The sequence below is a fragment of the Orcinus orca genome, chromosome 6, assembly GCF_937001465.1.
Source record: "Orcinus orca chromosome 6, mOrcOrc1.1, whole genome shotgun sequence".
NCBI lineage: Eukaryota > Metazoa > Chordata > Mammalia > Artiodactyla > Delphinidae > Orcinus > Orcinus orca.
This window is the reverse complement of record NC_064564.1, coordinates 5,105,642-5,121,665: the sequence shown is the minus strand read 5'-3', so window position 1 is coordinate 5,121,665 and position 16,024 is coordinate 5,105,642.

Here is a 16,024-nt window from a genome sequence, read left to right as displayed (position 1 = left end):
CAGTTATGAATTAAAATAGGATGAAATACTCATTTGGATAATTCAAAATATGAACTTATTAAACATTTTATAGAGAAAAAATCAAAATGAGAGTATCATTCTCCCTCAGTCTTCAGCATTTTTTAAATTTGGTTATTTTATATTGGAGTGTAGTTGATTTACAATATTAGTTTCAGATGTACAGCAAAGTGGTTCAGTTATACATACACATGCACCCACTCTTTTTCAGATTCTTTCTCCATTTAGGTCATTACAGAATATCATCACACTTCTCTCTATCCCTCACATCTCCTCCAGTCTTTGCTTACCAGGCTTTTTTGTCTTTTACTTCTAATTTTGGCCAACAATTTGTTTTATTTTCACTGGAATGATGACATTGTGCTTTGATATAGTAGGTCTCGATCCTTGGTTCTCGAAAACAAATTAAAAAGCCTAGTATGACTGTGTACCTGTTTGTTCTTTCACTCCTGGCTGTCTAAACTGCCTGACACATATTTCTTTGAAATGGGATAAATCTGTGATTGCCCTCTTTCTTGCTTTAAATAAGGCGGAAGTTGCACAGTTCACAGAGATTTTCTTTTTTTTAAACAACTTTATTAAGATAATTCATCTATCAATCAAGTCATCCATTTAAAGTATACAATTTGTTGTTAGTATATTCACAGATATGTACAACCATCACCACCCTGGGGTTGCCAGGACAAACAATGTGTGTTCCCTTTGGACCAAGTATAAGCCATGCATCAAAGAGAGCTGGTATCTTACAACCTGTTGAAGGAGGCTGCCTGGGTGGGCAAATACACATGATCAAAGAGAAGATGGAATGCTTCGGTCCTCAGCAATGGAGGAGAGATTTTCTCAAAGAATTCCTGAAGACATCCTGGAGAGAAAGAGGCTGGTTGAAATTCTATCAATTCCAGGGAATTCCAAGGTAAAAATTCTGCAAACTTGCTAGTCAAAAAGGTAAATTTCCACTCACCTCACTATTTTCCCTCGAAGTCTCAATCCTGGCATGGTCAGAAACTAAGGTTAAATGGATCAAGTGGGCAATGGTAGCAGAAGGTGGATGAGAAAAAAGAAAACAATTAAACTTCCTCAACATAGACCCCCTGCCTATAGAAGGATTGAATTTGATAAGAGGAAAAGGAGCATAATTTGGAAGAATGAAGATGGAAACCATCCTTTCCAAGGGACCCGATCAGAACTAATAAAGAGCTCTGATTTTAAGCTTGACCCCTGAATTGCAGATACTGTTAACTATACGTAGTAGCTCTGACCAGGGAATAGGATGCATATAAAAACACATGTAGACAAGATTACAAATTATGAGGCTATTACAAGCGACTTTATGCCAGCATAATTACCATTCATTTCAGATGACAAGATTTTTGCCTAAGAAAATAGACATTCAATAAAAGTTTTTGTTTAACTGTTAAATAAATGGATAAACTTTAGTGAGGTAGTCCCATATCAAAGAAATATGTCAATTAAATTAAAATATACTTAATAACTATAGCTATTTTAAAAATATTAAATAAACCACCATTTAAAACACTCCTACAAATATATCTAGATTTAAACCTAATGAGAAGTCCTAAGCAAAATGTGTATGAATAAAACCACAGAATTCATCTTTAGATGAAAGAGAAAAGCTGAGTAGAATGAAGATTTAAGGAGCATGTTCCTAACGGGAAAAGCAAAATAATACAGTGTTTGTTCTTTCACTCTCCAAGTGGCTAACTGACTTAGAAAAGCAATTATAATCAATATTGTAAAAGGATTCTTCTACTCGACAAAATTATTCCACTTAATTTGGGATTAGAGTGCGTAACAAAGTCAATAAAATATTTTAAATTTGCCTAATTTGATACCTTAAAGTTAAAACTGAAAATTATAAATGTATAATAAATAAAACAGGATTGTTTCAACATGAATAAACATAGTGTGACAAAGTAGAAAATTCAGAAATACAGAAAGTCATAAACATTTAGTATATGATGAAAAAATATAACATTTCATTGAATTATTTAGTAAATTCTTATGGGGTAACTTGTTAAATAGCACATTCAGAAAAATAGCAGAGTGGATAAAAAACTAAAATAAAGATAGAACTTAACATCTTACAAAGTGATAATCTAAGTTCTGGAAGAAAAAAATATGACAGAAAATAAATACAGGTACACATTTATTTGATTTAGGGTATGGAAGGACTCTTTACCATAAAAACTATGAAAGAAATAACGAAGAAAAAATAGGCAAAATTGAAAACACAAATGACCTCAGGACATGGATATGCATTTGTCAGAATAAAAATGTGCAACAGAAAGGAAGCTAAGCCTCATTGGTGGTATAAGTGCTGTGTATCAAATGAGCAATGTTGGTTGTTACAACAAACACAGAAATCTCAGAGTCTTAACAGGATGAAAAACATGTTTTTATAACACTTTACAGTCTGTGTCCTATAGTTTTCTAGGACTGCCATAACCAAGTTCCACAGACTGGGTGGCTTAAACAACAAAAGTGTATTTTCTCACAGTTCTGAAGGCTAACAGTCCAAGATGAAGGTGTTGGCAGGGTTGGTTTCTTCTGAGGCCTCTCCCTGAGTCTTCCCTCTGTATGTGTCTGTGACTTAATTGCCTCTTTCCTTATTCATTTTTTTGGTAGCAGTAATTATTTTGTTTTTTAGTTGAAATATAGTTGACGTACAATATTTTGTTAGTTTCAGCGTACTACATAGTGATTTAACATTTACGTACAATATGAAATGATCCCCACGATAAGGTTAGTAACCATCTCTTCCCATGGACATTTTAACAATATTAATTCTTCTAGTCCATGAACCTGGAATATCTTTCCATTTGTTTGTGTCCTGCCTAATTTCTTTAAACAATGTCTTATAATTTTCTGAATACAGGTCTTTCACTTCCTTGGTTGCACTTATCCCTAGGTATTTTATTCTTTTTGATGAAAATGTAACTGGGATTTTTAAAAAAATTTTTCTTTTTGATCTTTTGTTATTAGTGTACAGAAATGCAACAGATTTCTGTATATTAATTCTGTATCCTTTGACTTTACTAAATTGATTTTGGGATCTTATTTTTTTCTGGTGGCGTCTTTAGGATTTTCAAAATGAGGTATCATATCGTATGCAAATAGTGACAGTTTTACTTCATTCTTTCCAATTTGTATTCCTTTTATTTCTTCTTCTTTTCTGATTTCTGTGGCTAAGACTTCCAGTGCTACGTTGAATAAAAGTGGTGACAATGAGCATCTTTGTCTTGTTACTGAGCTTAGAGAAAATGCTTTTCGGTTTCCCTGTTGAGTACAACGTTGGCTGTAGGTTTGTCATAAATAGGCTCTAATATATTGAGGTATGTTCTGTCTATACCCATTTTTGAGAGTTTTTATCATAAATGGATGTTGAATTTTGTCAAAAGTTTTTCTGCATCTATTGAGAAGACTCTGATTTTTATTCTTCAATTATTTTAATGAGGTATATCACATTGATTAATTTGCAGATATTGAAACATTCTTGTATCCCTGGGATAAATGACCCTTTTAATGTATTGTTGAATTTGGTTTGTTAATATTTGATTGGACATTTTTCCATCTGTGTTTATCAATGATATTGCCCTGTAAGTTTTTGTGTATGGGGTGTCTTTGTCTGGTCTGGTTTTTGTATCAGGATGATGCTGGTCTTGTAGAATGAGTTCTGAGGCATTCCTTCCTCTTCAGTTTTTTGGATTAGCTTGAGAAGGATAGGTGTTAGCTCTTCCCTAAATGTTTGGTAAAATTCACGAGTGAAGCTAACTGCTCCTGGGCTTTTTTTGTTGGGAGGCTTTTGATCACTGACTCGGTCTCATTCCTGGTAATCAGTCTATTCATATTGTGTATAGATTCACTCTTGGGTTTGTAAGTTTCTAGGAGCTTATCCATTTCTTCTAGATTCTCCATTTTATTGGCATACACTTGTCAGTAGTAATCTCTTACAATCCCTTGTATTTCTGTGGTGTTGTCCATAACTAGTCATCTTTCACTTCTAATTTTATTTATTTGGGCCCTTCCTAGCCATGTATAAAACTTTACTTACAGGTATTTCCTAATTTGTCAGCTGAGAAGGCCTAGAAGCAATGGCATCCCAGTAGCAAGGAGCACATCTCACACTCAGATGCTCGTGTTTAATGTAATTCTCTAACAAAAGATACCAGGACTCTGGGGTGACCATGGAACATCCCATGTGCCAGAAGACACCCAATACACTGTGCCTGTGACACAGGAGACAGCTCAAGATGCTCCCAATGGCCAAATCTGGGACAAACTGAGCAAAAATGCATAATGACTGTAATTGATTATAATTCAACAAGATAAGTGTCCATGATTCATACAGATATAAATAACTGAATATGTAAATGGGGAAGGAGCAGCACTCCCTTATTAAGAATTCCAATTTATAAATGTAGAAGGAAGAGTGTGATATAAAATCACCATTAGACAAACACCACCATGAAAATTGCCACACACAAGATCCACCAATAGGTGTTAAAATTAGTGGGTGAAAATTTGAGGAAAAACAGTATTTGCCTGGTTTGAAGTATCTCGTCCCAAGATATGTATTAAATACAAAGGAAAATACAGAAATGGTACAGAGGAGAAGCCAGCAGATACCAACCTCACTCAGTGATCGAGGTTAACACACAGCATCGTGAAGCCCTCAGTCCAGTGCACTAAGGAGGACGGGCCACCATTTCTGTGTATTCTTGACAAAAAAGTCTAATCTCACAACAATCATGGGGGTACATCAGGCAAACTTAAATCGCAGGCATTCTACAAAGTAACTGATCAATACTCTTCCAAAGTGTCAAGATGATAAAAAAAATTAGGAAAAACTGAGAAATTCTCACAGATTAGAGGAGGCTGAGAGAAATAACAAGAAAAGACAATGTGGGATCCTAAATAGAATTCTGGAAGGGACAAGGGACAATAGTAAAAACACTGCTGGATTTTGAATAAGATCTGTGGTTTAGTTAATAATATCTTTTTATTACTAATATTTACTTAGTAATATTAATATTTATTATTATTAATTTCCTGGTCTTGGTAATTGTCCTATGGTTATATAACATTTTAAACATTAGGGAAGGCTGAGTGAGGCTAAACAGAGCTCAATGCTATTTCTGTGACTTTTCTGTAAGTCTAAACTTAGTTCAAAACATAACATTGAAAGAAAACAAAAAATAAAAATTAGGTGCTTACTGAATGCTTTATCTTCACATTTCCAGCACATTGTAGATGTTAAATAAACACACCTCTGAATAAACCACTGCTTCATACACAAACTATCTTAATATAAAACCTTTTATGAATGTCATAACGTTAATTTTACCACAGGCAGGGAAAGCCATTTTATTCCACTCCTTTTTCCACTCATTCCAAAATCATTCGTTGAGCACCTGTTATCTTGCAGGCCCTCTGCTAAAGTGCTGGAGGGACTTTGCTGATTGAAAATAAGAAATACGTTTTTTCATAGACCCTGCTTTTAGCAGAGAATAAAGACATTAATTAAGTTACCACATAAATAAGTTATATCTCCTATAAATGAGAAAAAAACATTATTTTATAAAGGTATATTATATGAGAATTTGACTTTGTCAAGTAATTCGGTGGTTTGGTTCTTCCCTGAAGGAAGTGCAACATTTTACTAAAGATAATGGATTTTTTAAAGTGTAAACAAATGAAAATATAATTTCTCTGTACAGAATTTAAGGAGATCTTCAATTATTTCTTCTATCAAGAATAAAGTTTAAGTGTTTTCTGCTAATGTCATTACTGATGCAATCTTTTCTGATTGGTCAGGAAGTAAATAGTAAAATCTTGTATCATATTTCAAAATTAACTCCTGATAGAAAATTCAAAACAGTGCCAGAAAATTAAGTACAATTTTTATGCTAATATCTTTCCTTTGTCCAATCCTTCTCCTGCAACTTTCTTCTGTTAAAAAGTAAAGTACATTGATTGATTTTTGAATGTGAAATCACCCATGCATCCCTGAAGTAAACCTCACTTGGTTGTCAGGAATTCCTCTTTTTATATATCACCTTAATAAAGTTGCTAATAATTTCTTTAGGATTTTGCATGTATTATTATAAAAGCTGTTTGTCCATAATTTCCTATGTTATACTTTTTCAGGTTTTGAAAACAGTATTATACTGGCCTCCTTAAAAATATTTCAGAAGTGTTTCTGTTTTTATTCTTTAGAACATTTTATTTGACTGGAGGCATCTCTTCCTTAAACAAGAAGAATCACTAATTGACCTGGGGTTTTCTTTTGGGGCAAGTTTTAATAATGTGTTTTTATTTCTTTGATAGATACAAAACTATTCAAATTGTGTCATTTTTTTTTCTGTCAGTCTTGTTAATTTGCATTTTTGAGGAAGTTGACTATTTCATTCAAATCGTCATATTTATTGGCACAAATTTATTCATCATGTCTGCTACTGTTCCCTGATATGGACTCTCAGGAACCAAATTTATCCTCCCTCATTAAAAGATTGGAAAAACAGACAATATGTATGAAACCATACTTTCGAGATGGTGCATAACAGGCAGAACAGAGCTGTGATCCTGGGAGAGGGGCCCAGACCAACTGTGACAAGGAGGACACAGGACAGGAGAAGAAACCCAACAGAGCTTGGTGATTTCCTGATTTGAGAAGAAAGAGGTTGGATTTGGAGTGGATCAAGGTGGCTAGAATTCGCAGGGAAAGGAACAAATGTGAGAGGAAGGGTAGGGTGCTCTCCTGATCTGCAGGGCGTCCCTGGAGTCTTTGGCTGAGTCTTAGGATGCCTACGATGTGTATGAGTGAATAGACACCACCTGAGAGGCCCTGTGCTCTACAGCAGGACCTTGTTGTTTATCCATCTTATATATACTAGTTCGCATCTGCTAACCCCAGACTCCCGGTCCATCCCTCCCCACTCCCACCCTTGGCAACCACAAGTCTGTTCTCTATGTCTGTGAGTCTGTTTCATTTCATAGATAAGTTCATTTGTGTCGTATTTTAGATTTCACATATATAAGTGATGTCATAGGGTATTTGTCTTTCTCTTCCTGACTCACTTAGTATGATAATCTCTAGGTCCATCTGTGTTGCTGCAAATGGCATTATTTAATTCTGTTTTATGGCTGAGTAATGTTTCATTGTGTGTGTGTGTGTGTGTGTGTGTGTGTGTGTGTATACACCACATCCTCTTTATTCATCTGTCAATGGACATTTAGGTTGCTTCCATGTCCTGGTATTGTAAACAGTGCTGCAACGAACATTGGGGTGCATGTATGTTTTTGGATTATGGTTTTCTCTGGATATATGCCCAGGAGTGGGATTGCTGGGTCATATGGTAATTCTATTTTTAGTTTTTAAGGAACCTCCATACTGTTCTCCATGGTGGCTATATCAATTTACATTCCCACCAACTGTGCAAGAGGGTTCCCTTTTCTCCACACCCCCTCCAGCATTTGTTGTTTGTAGATTTTCTGATGATGGCCATTCTGACTGGTGTGAGGTGATACCTCATTGTAGTTTTGATCTGCATTTCTCTAATAATTAGTGATGGTGAGCATCTTTTCATGTGCCCCTTGGCCATCTGTATGTCTTCTTTGGAGAAATGTCTGTTTAGTTCTTCTGCCCGCTTTTCGATTGGGTTATTTGTTTCTTTGTGGTCGAGTTGCACAAGCTGTGCATTAAACTAATTTTTAAAATATAATATAAAAGAAATTCAGAGCCAGACATGATTGTGGAATAAAACTGGAAAATGAGAAGTTCCATCTAACATCTGAAAGATCTGCCTAAGGGTCTGTAAAATTGATGCTGCTTTGTAATTATAAGTCAAAACCTACCAGACATGAAACAATTTGATGAAAGTAAAATAATATACACATAATAATTGTATATCCTGAACTGAAAATTGTTACCATTTTTCCATAGCTTTTAAATTTTCATTCACTTTTAAAGTATTCTGTTTTCTTCCAGTTTTATTGAGATATAATTAACATACAGCTAAGATGTACAGCATAAAGTTTTGACTTACATACATCATGAAATGATTACTACCATATGTTTAGTGAACATCCATCATCTCATACAGATACAAAAGAAAAGAGAAAGACAAAAATATTTTTCCTTGTGATGAGAACACGTAGGGTTTACTCCCTTAAACACTGTCATATATAATGGGCATCAGTGTTAATTATATTGATCATGTTGTACACTGCATCTGTAGTACTTATTTATCTTATAAATGGAAGTCTGTATCTTTTGACTGCCTTCATCCAATTCCCCCTCCTCCCATATTCTTGAATATCTGTTTAATAAAAAAAAAGTAAATGGGGAAACACTTATAACAAAATTAAAAGATCATTGTCATTAATAATAATAAGTACATCAGCACATTTGTTATAATATAGAAGTGAGCAGAGTGATCAAATGCTCAGATTCTGGAGGAAGAGAGACTAATTCAAAGCCTTTCGTACCATTTACTAGCTGTGAGATGCTGAGTATGTTTTCAGATTCTCTTTGCCTCTCTTTCCTCATCTACAAAACTGGCATAATAAGAGTTGCAAATTTATAGATTTGTTGGGAAGATCAAAGAAGAGAATAGGTATTGTTGTTGTACTTATTATTATGGTAATCAAACATGTTAAAATACAGTTATTCATTTTCTAACAGATCTCTGTTTCCTTAAAAATGAGCTAAGGTAATTCGATACTGGTAGAATAATCATCATCACTTTGACAAGCATAAAAACTCAAGTCAAAAGCATTTTTAAAAAACTTTTAGTTCAAGGTGAGTGGACCAAGGACAGATGAGTCATACATTTCCTGGCCTGGAAACTCAGTGAAAGCCCCAGATCTGGTGTCCCACTGAGTACCACACCCATATTGGCACTTGATAAATGTTTGATTAAAGGACCAAACTATTTTGCATTTCAAACATTTATCTCTAGAACTCTGTATTCTTTCATTTCAGCTATAGACACTTATTTCTACCCTCTGCATACGTATTAAGTTTCAAAATGCAAGAATTGGCAGTAGGTAGTTCATGAATGGTATTATCAAAACTCTCTAAAGGAAATCTAAATATAAGAGAGAATTTCAACATATGAAAAACCCATGCAAAGCCATATGGATGAATTTAAATTATGAGGAACATGGACAACCAAGTTTTCCTGTAAAATGAAAATTAATCAGGTTAATATTTACAATTTGTAGGTTATTATTAAAGATTATATATAAGATATATGATATTACGGTCCTTTTCTACTCCAGCTGTTTGTGTTTTAAAGGAAAATATAATTCTCCCATAAGCTGAGTTTCCAATAAATTTTAAACTGATGGGAAATTCTAGGACTGAGGAAAGTAGCTAGCCCAGGTTATGGTCAAGTAAGTTGTTTTCAGTTTACTTCTTGATAACTTCAAGATGAGCGCTTTCTTCAATTTGTTCATTAAAGGAAAGTAACTGTATGTGGTTATTTTGTGTTGGGATATGGGCCTAGCTAGGTAGACGACAGTTATTCATGGAGCTGACTTTCCATGGCTGCTTCCCCTGTGCCCCACGCTGAAATCCCTCACAGCAAGGCTGACAGACATGCTGGGTCTTTTTGGACGTTTTTGAGTGAGGAATCACTAGTCAGAACTAATTAGTTCAGTGGAGGCTTTTTTTTTTTTTTTTTTTTTGTGGTACGCGGGCCTCTCACTGTTGTGGCCTCTCCCGTTGCGGAGCACAGGCTCTGGACGCGCAGGCTCAGCGGCCATGGCTCACGGGCCCAGCCGCTCCGCAGCATGTGCGATCTTCCCGGACCGGGGCACAAACCCTTGTCCCCTGCATCGGCAGGCGGACTCTCAACCACTGCGCCACGAGGGAAGCCCCAGTGGAGGCTTTTTGAAGCATTTAAAAAAATCTGTTGAATTAAACTAAAAACACTAGAACCCTGATTTTACCCAAGTTAAGCAATTTTTATTACTTTAAACCTTCATAAAGTAATGTATTGTAAGTATTTTTCTCCTATTTATTGTAACAGACCAGAAGCTCAGCCACATCCAGACTGAGTAACTTAAAAAACTGAAAATGTGGCAATTATTTTTAATTGCTAGGTTCAGGGTAAAGCAATTTAAAATGACTAGAGATTCCATTTTTTTCCCCAGTACCTTAGTTTGGAACTGAGTCAAGTAATTCTCTACTGTGGTAATCTAAATTCTAAGCCAATTTACAAATGGAACATTTTAAGAATCATAGATGAAGAAAAGACCATTAAAATAAATAAAAATGGATGTAGAAGAATATTAGAGTCTAACTGTTCTGGACTGGGAACAAGGACAGAGTTATATTTTTTAACATGATGTAGATGGAGAAAAGTCTTCTGTAAACTCTGATCTGCACTGGTAGAACCATACTCTGAGAATCACATTCATTTATAGGTGCTGTAATTTACGAGGGTCTTTGCCAATCTGAAGCACATTAAATGAAGAACAGGTTGGATCATTAAAGAGATTCAAAATGCTTTACATGTAAAATAACTGATATGACTGGAGCTATTTAGAAAAGAAAAGAGAAGATCAAGAAAGCAATTACAACTGTTTTAAAAGTTCCTGAGTAACTGTGATGTACAATAGCGATGCTTGTCAATTTCTGTGGAAAAAGTGGATTAAACTAAGACCAAAGAATGAATGTGACCAAAGGGTGTATTTGTCATTCATTTGAGAAATCTGTCAATTTAATCTACCTATCTATTTAATCTATCAATTAAATGTAGACAAATGTAGTTAAAATTAGAGCTCTCCATCACCAAAATTACACTTGGAAAGCCTAGAAGATTAAATTTTAGGGAAGCTGTGAGGAAGATATATTCATCAAGCAGAATGTTAGATCGGGTACATTATAAAGTCATAACTTGCCTGGTGTAAGAGATATAAATTGAGATGCAGAAGCCGGAAATTCAATTTCCTTTCTCTTTGTATAGTAATTTTATATCTAGTGTTTTCCACAAACTAATGTATGTGACCCTTTTCTCTAAATTCAAAACCAGATCTGAAATGGAATCTAATATTAAAACAATTGTCCCCTATTTCTTGTTATTGCTTCATATTCCTCCATCAAGAATATCAACTTCAACTTCACGACACGCCTGACCAAAGACTAAAAGAACTCCTTTATAGAAAACAGCCCTTCTCAAATATTTCCACTTGAAATAAGCCCAGTACCACAGACAAGTCCATATGGAGCCAGGTCTTGAGATACAGTTTGAAATGCCCACTGGAAGTAGGAAATTTCTTTGAAGTGTCACTGTGGGCCTTTAAAATGCTTTTGAATGTTTTATTCTAATGAAGTTGTTAAACATGTTATGTAATGTTTCCCCAAAACTGACTGAGTAAAATTAATGCTTTAGAAAAATGTGTCACATCTTTTCCAGAACTTGGCATATCTACACATGCAGGCAAACAGTCCACGGTTTGGGAAGGGCAACATGAAAATGTCAGATAGGTATCATGGGAAATCTAGACTTTTATTTTAAGTTATAATACAATTATTCACACACAAATGAATTATTACCATGTTTCAAAATAACTATAATCAAAACAATCTTGGGCTTCCCTGGTGGCGCAGTGGTTGAGAGTCCGCCTGCCGATGCAGGGGACACGGGTTCATGTCCCAGTCCGGGAAAATCCCACATGCCGCGGAGTGGCTGGGCCTGTGAGCCATGGCTGCTGAGCCTGCGCGTCCGGAGCCTGTGCTCTGCAACGGAAGAGGCCACAACAGTGAGAGGCCCACATACCGCAAAAACAAATAAACAAACAAACAATCTTTATACAAGCTACTAAAGACAAATGAAAAAATATATAACTGTGGGAGAGCTATAAATATGAAAGAATATTTGCTAGGTATTTTTCCCCCAAGAGCAATATTTTAAACTAATTTCTATGAAGTGGTCTAAACCATTTATTTTCATTTAGAAAATGTAAAGCACTTCCATTCCAATTACTTTACTTTAGTGTAAAAGCTTTCTAAAATCGAGTCATTATAGCTTAGACCATTGGTCTAAAGAGCTTCTTGAAGATTTGAAATGAAAAGTAAGACTATGACAAATATGTTTCATTATCGCTAGTGCCTGAGCAACCAAGTTTAAGACGTGCTTCCAATAAAAATGGTTAGGTAGTAGAAGTGACAGAGCGCTCCATCCAGAGACTTGAACCCTAAAGCTACTTCATCCTCATTACCCTTAAATATTAGAGAATAATCACTGAATTAGGAAATGGAAAACTACTGAGAGGTCCATGACTCTGGTTCCCAAATACAGTGTAGGAAGTGCGGGGAGGGGGGTCAGCCATGAAGAGTTTCGCACTGTCTTGTTTAACAAATTTTTCTTAATCCACCATAAAGGATTAAGAGTGGGATTGACATGATCGATTTTTTTTATTTTAGAGAAATTAACTGACTAGACATTGGAAATGAGAATATGGGGATAGGATTAGAGATAGATAATATGGAAGTTTTAGGTAAACAACAATGAAAACTTAAACTAGAGAAGGAACATATAGAATAGAAATATTATTTACAAGATATGAAGTGAACACAAGTGAAAAGATCTGGTAGTCAGTTTGATGTAGGGAGGTCGAAGAGACGAAGAAACCCAGACAAACCCCTGGATGGTTAGAATAACTGTGTGAAAGAGGTGCCAGTTTTTGAGATGGTTACTAAAGGGAAAAAGAGCAGAGAACCATTTTGCAGAGAAGGGAGAGTAAACAAGCAGTGCACTGTGTATGCACTTGTTGAATTGGAGGTATGTATTGCACATGTTGGATATTTTGCTTTTCACAACTTTGTCCTCCCAGATCCAGCCATGAGAACACAGAGAGGTTCAAAGAAAGGTACTGTGTCAGGTAGTCCATCCAATTCAAAATAATCTGCTCATTGGCTTTATTCTCAAATAGAAATGTGTCTCAAAATATGGTTCAGGTCCTTTGGGGAACATATATTCACTCGCATGGGAGGGTCATCTTGATTCTTTAGGCCAATTTGAGATATAGGTTTTAATTCTATACCACTTAGGGTTGAAAGTACTTTACTTCTTCCTGATACTAAATATAAGTTTTGTAATAATTTTGCGCAGTAACATATTTGTGCCTAAATGTACGTTCTCAGGCTTAACTCTCCACCTATGAATCAGACTTTTTATCTTAACAAGGTTAACTTTGACGAAGCATTTCTCTAGGCCCAAATTAAGTTACAACAAATAATTGGCATTAAATAGACAGTGTTCTATGAACAGCTTATAGTTGTTAGATATATAATGTAAAATATAACTTAAAATGATCCATATGTTTGTGAATTTTAAATCGGTTCAAAATAATTAGTGGAGGAAAAAGGAAATTGAGGTGGAAATTTAAAATGCTTAAGAGTGGTTAATTATAATACTACTATATACTTTAGGGATCAGCAAAAAATATTTGGCAAAAATATGTAGCCTTTAATGCTTATATTAGAAAAATAAAAGGTGGAAAATTGATTGTAATATTTAACTGAAGATGTTATAGACAGAGAAGCAGAATAAACTCAGGAAAATTAGATGGAGGGGAGTATTATAGATAGACATGGAAATAAATGGAAAAAAGGGAAATATGTGATAAAGAACATTTAGAAAGCAAGGATAGTTTTTTATAAATACTGATAAAATAATAAATATATGTCCAAATTGATTCAGTACATAGAGAATGATAATTAAATATAGTATTATGAAATAAAAGGAACAAAATTTCAAATGCAAAAGAGTTACCATTTGTATCTCTGTCTTACCAATGAGAATATTCAGGCTTAGCAATCCATCTTGCCCTCAGGGATACAGCTTATCAGTAGTTCTAAAATGTGAGTCTGATTCCAGAGTCAGTACATTTAAATTTTATACAATACACCACCCCCCTTACTGTGGTAAACAAAACAAAAAATGCAGCTTATTAGTCCTCTGAACTGTATTTACATAGCTCACCCTTTCATACCTCGAGTATTTTTCAACTAACCTTCTATCAGCTTTGTTATTTTTTCTCAAGATTGCTTTGGCTATTCAAGGTCTTTTGTGGTTCCATAGAAATTTTAGGATTATTTGTTCTAGTTCTTTGAAAAGTGCCATGGGTATTTTGATAGGGATTGCATTAACTATGTAGATTATTTTGGGTAGTATGGACATTTTAACAATATTCATTCTTCCAATCCATGAACACAGGCTATTTTTCCATTTATTTGTATTTTCTTCATCAATCTTTTCTAGTTTTCAGAGTATAGATCTTTCACCTCTTTTGATTATATTTATTCCTGGGTATTTTATGCTTTTCGATGCAATTGTAAATGGGATTATTTTCTTGATTTCTCTTTCTGATAGTTCATTATTAATGTATAGAAATGCAACAGATTTCTGTACATTAATCTTGTATCCTGCAACTTTACTGAATTCATTTAATAGAGCTAATAGTTTTTTGGTGGAGTCTTTAGGGTTTTCCATATATAGTATTATTTCATCTGCACATAGAGAGAATGTACCTCAACGTAATAAAGGCCATTTAGGACAAACCCACAGCTAACATCATGCTCAATGGTAACAAGCTGAAGCTTTTCCTGTGAGATCAGGAACAAGACAACAATGTCCACTCTTATCACTTCCATTTAGCATAGTATTGGAAGTATTAGCCACAGCAGTCAGACAAGAAAAAGAAACAAAACACATCCAAAGTGGAAGGGAAGGAATAAAACTTTCATTATTTGCAGTAGACTAGCCAAAATTTGATCAATTAATTGTTTTATAAAGATCACAGCATAATTTAATAGGGATAAGATTTTTGTTTTTGTTTTTTTTTTTTTTGTTTTTTTGGTTTTTTTGCGGTATGCAGGCCTCTCAATGGTGTGGCCTCTCCCGTCGTGGAGCACAGGCTCTGGACACGCAGGCTCAGTGGCCATGGCTCACAGGCCTAGCCACTCCGTGGCATGTGGGATCTTCCCGGACTGGGGCACGAACCCATGTCCCCTGCATCGGCAGGCGGACTCTCAACCACTGCGCCACCTGGGAAGCCCAGGGATAAGAGTTTTTTTAAGATACTAGAAAAACTGGATATCTCTATAGAAAAAAGAAGAACCTTAACCCCTGACTCACACCGTATGAGAATTAACTGAAAATGTTTTATAGACCTAAATGTAAAAACTAAAACCATAAGACTTTTTAGAAAGAACATGGGAAAAAATCCTCACAACTTTAGACTGGGCAAAGATTTCTCAGGTCACAAAAAAACACTAAACACAAAAGAAATGTTGATATACGAACTTTAACAAAATTTAAAATGTTTGCCCTCTAAAATGACACAATGAAGAGAATAAAAAGATAGTCTCACACTGTGAGAAACTGCTGGCTACAGTGTATCTGAAAAAATATGAATATTAATTGGTACTCCTACAAATCATAATAATAAAAAAATCTATCAATAGTAAATGGGCAGAGGACCTGAACTGATGCTTCATACTGCCAATATTCACATGAAAAGTTACACAACGTGAATCATCAGCGAAACACAAGTTTAAACCACAGTGAGATAAAAATTTATTCACATTGATTGATTTGCGTATATTGAAGAATGCTTGCATCCCTGGGATAAATCCCACTTGATCATGGTGTATGATCTTTTTAATGCACTGTTGGATTCTGTTTGCTAGTATTTTGTTCAGGATTTTTGCTTTAATGTTCATCAGTGATATTGGTCTATAATACTCTTTTTTTGTATTATCTTTTTCTGGTTTTGGTATCAGAGTGATGGTGGCTTCGTAGAATGAATTTGGGAGTGTTGCTTCCTCTGCAAATTTTTGGAAGAGTTTGAGAAGGATCAGTGTTAGCTCTTCTCTAAATGTTTGATAGAACTCGCCTGTGAAGCCATCGGGTCCTGGACTTTTGTTTGATGGAATATTTTTAATTACGGTTTCAATTTCATTACTTGTGAT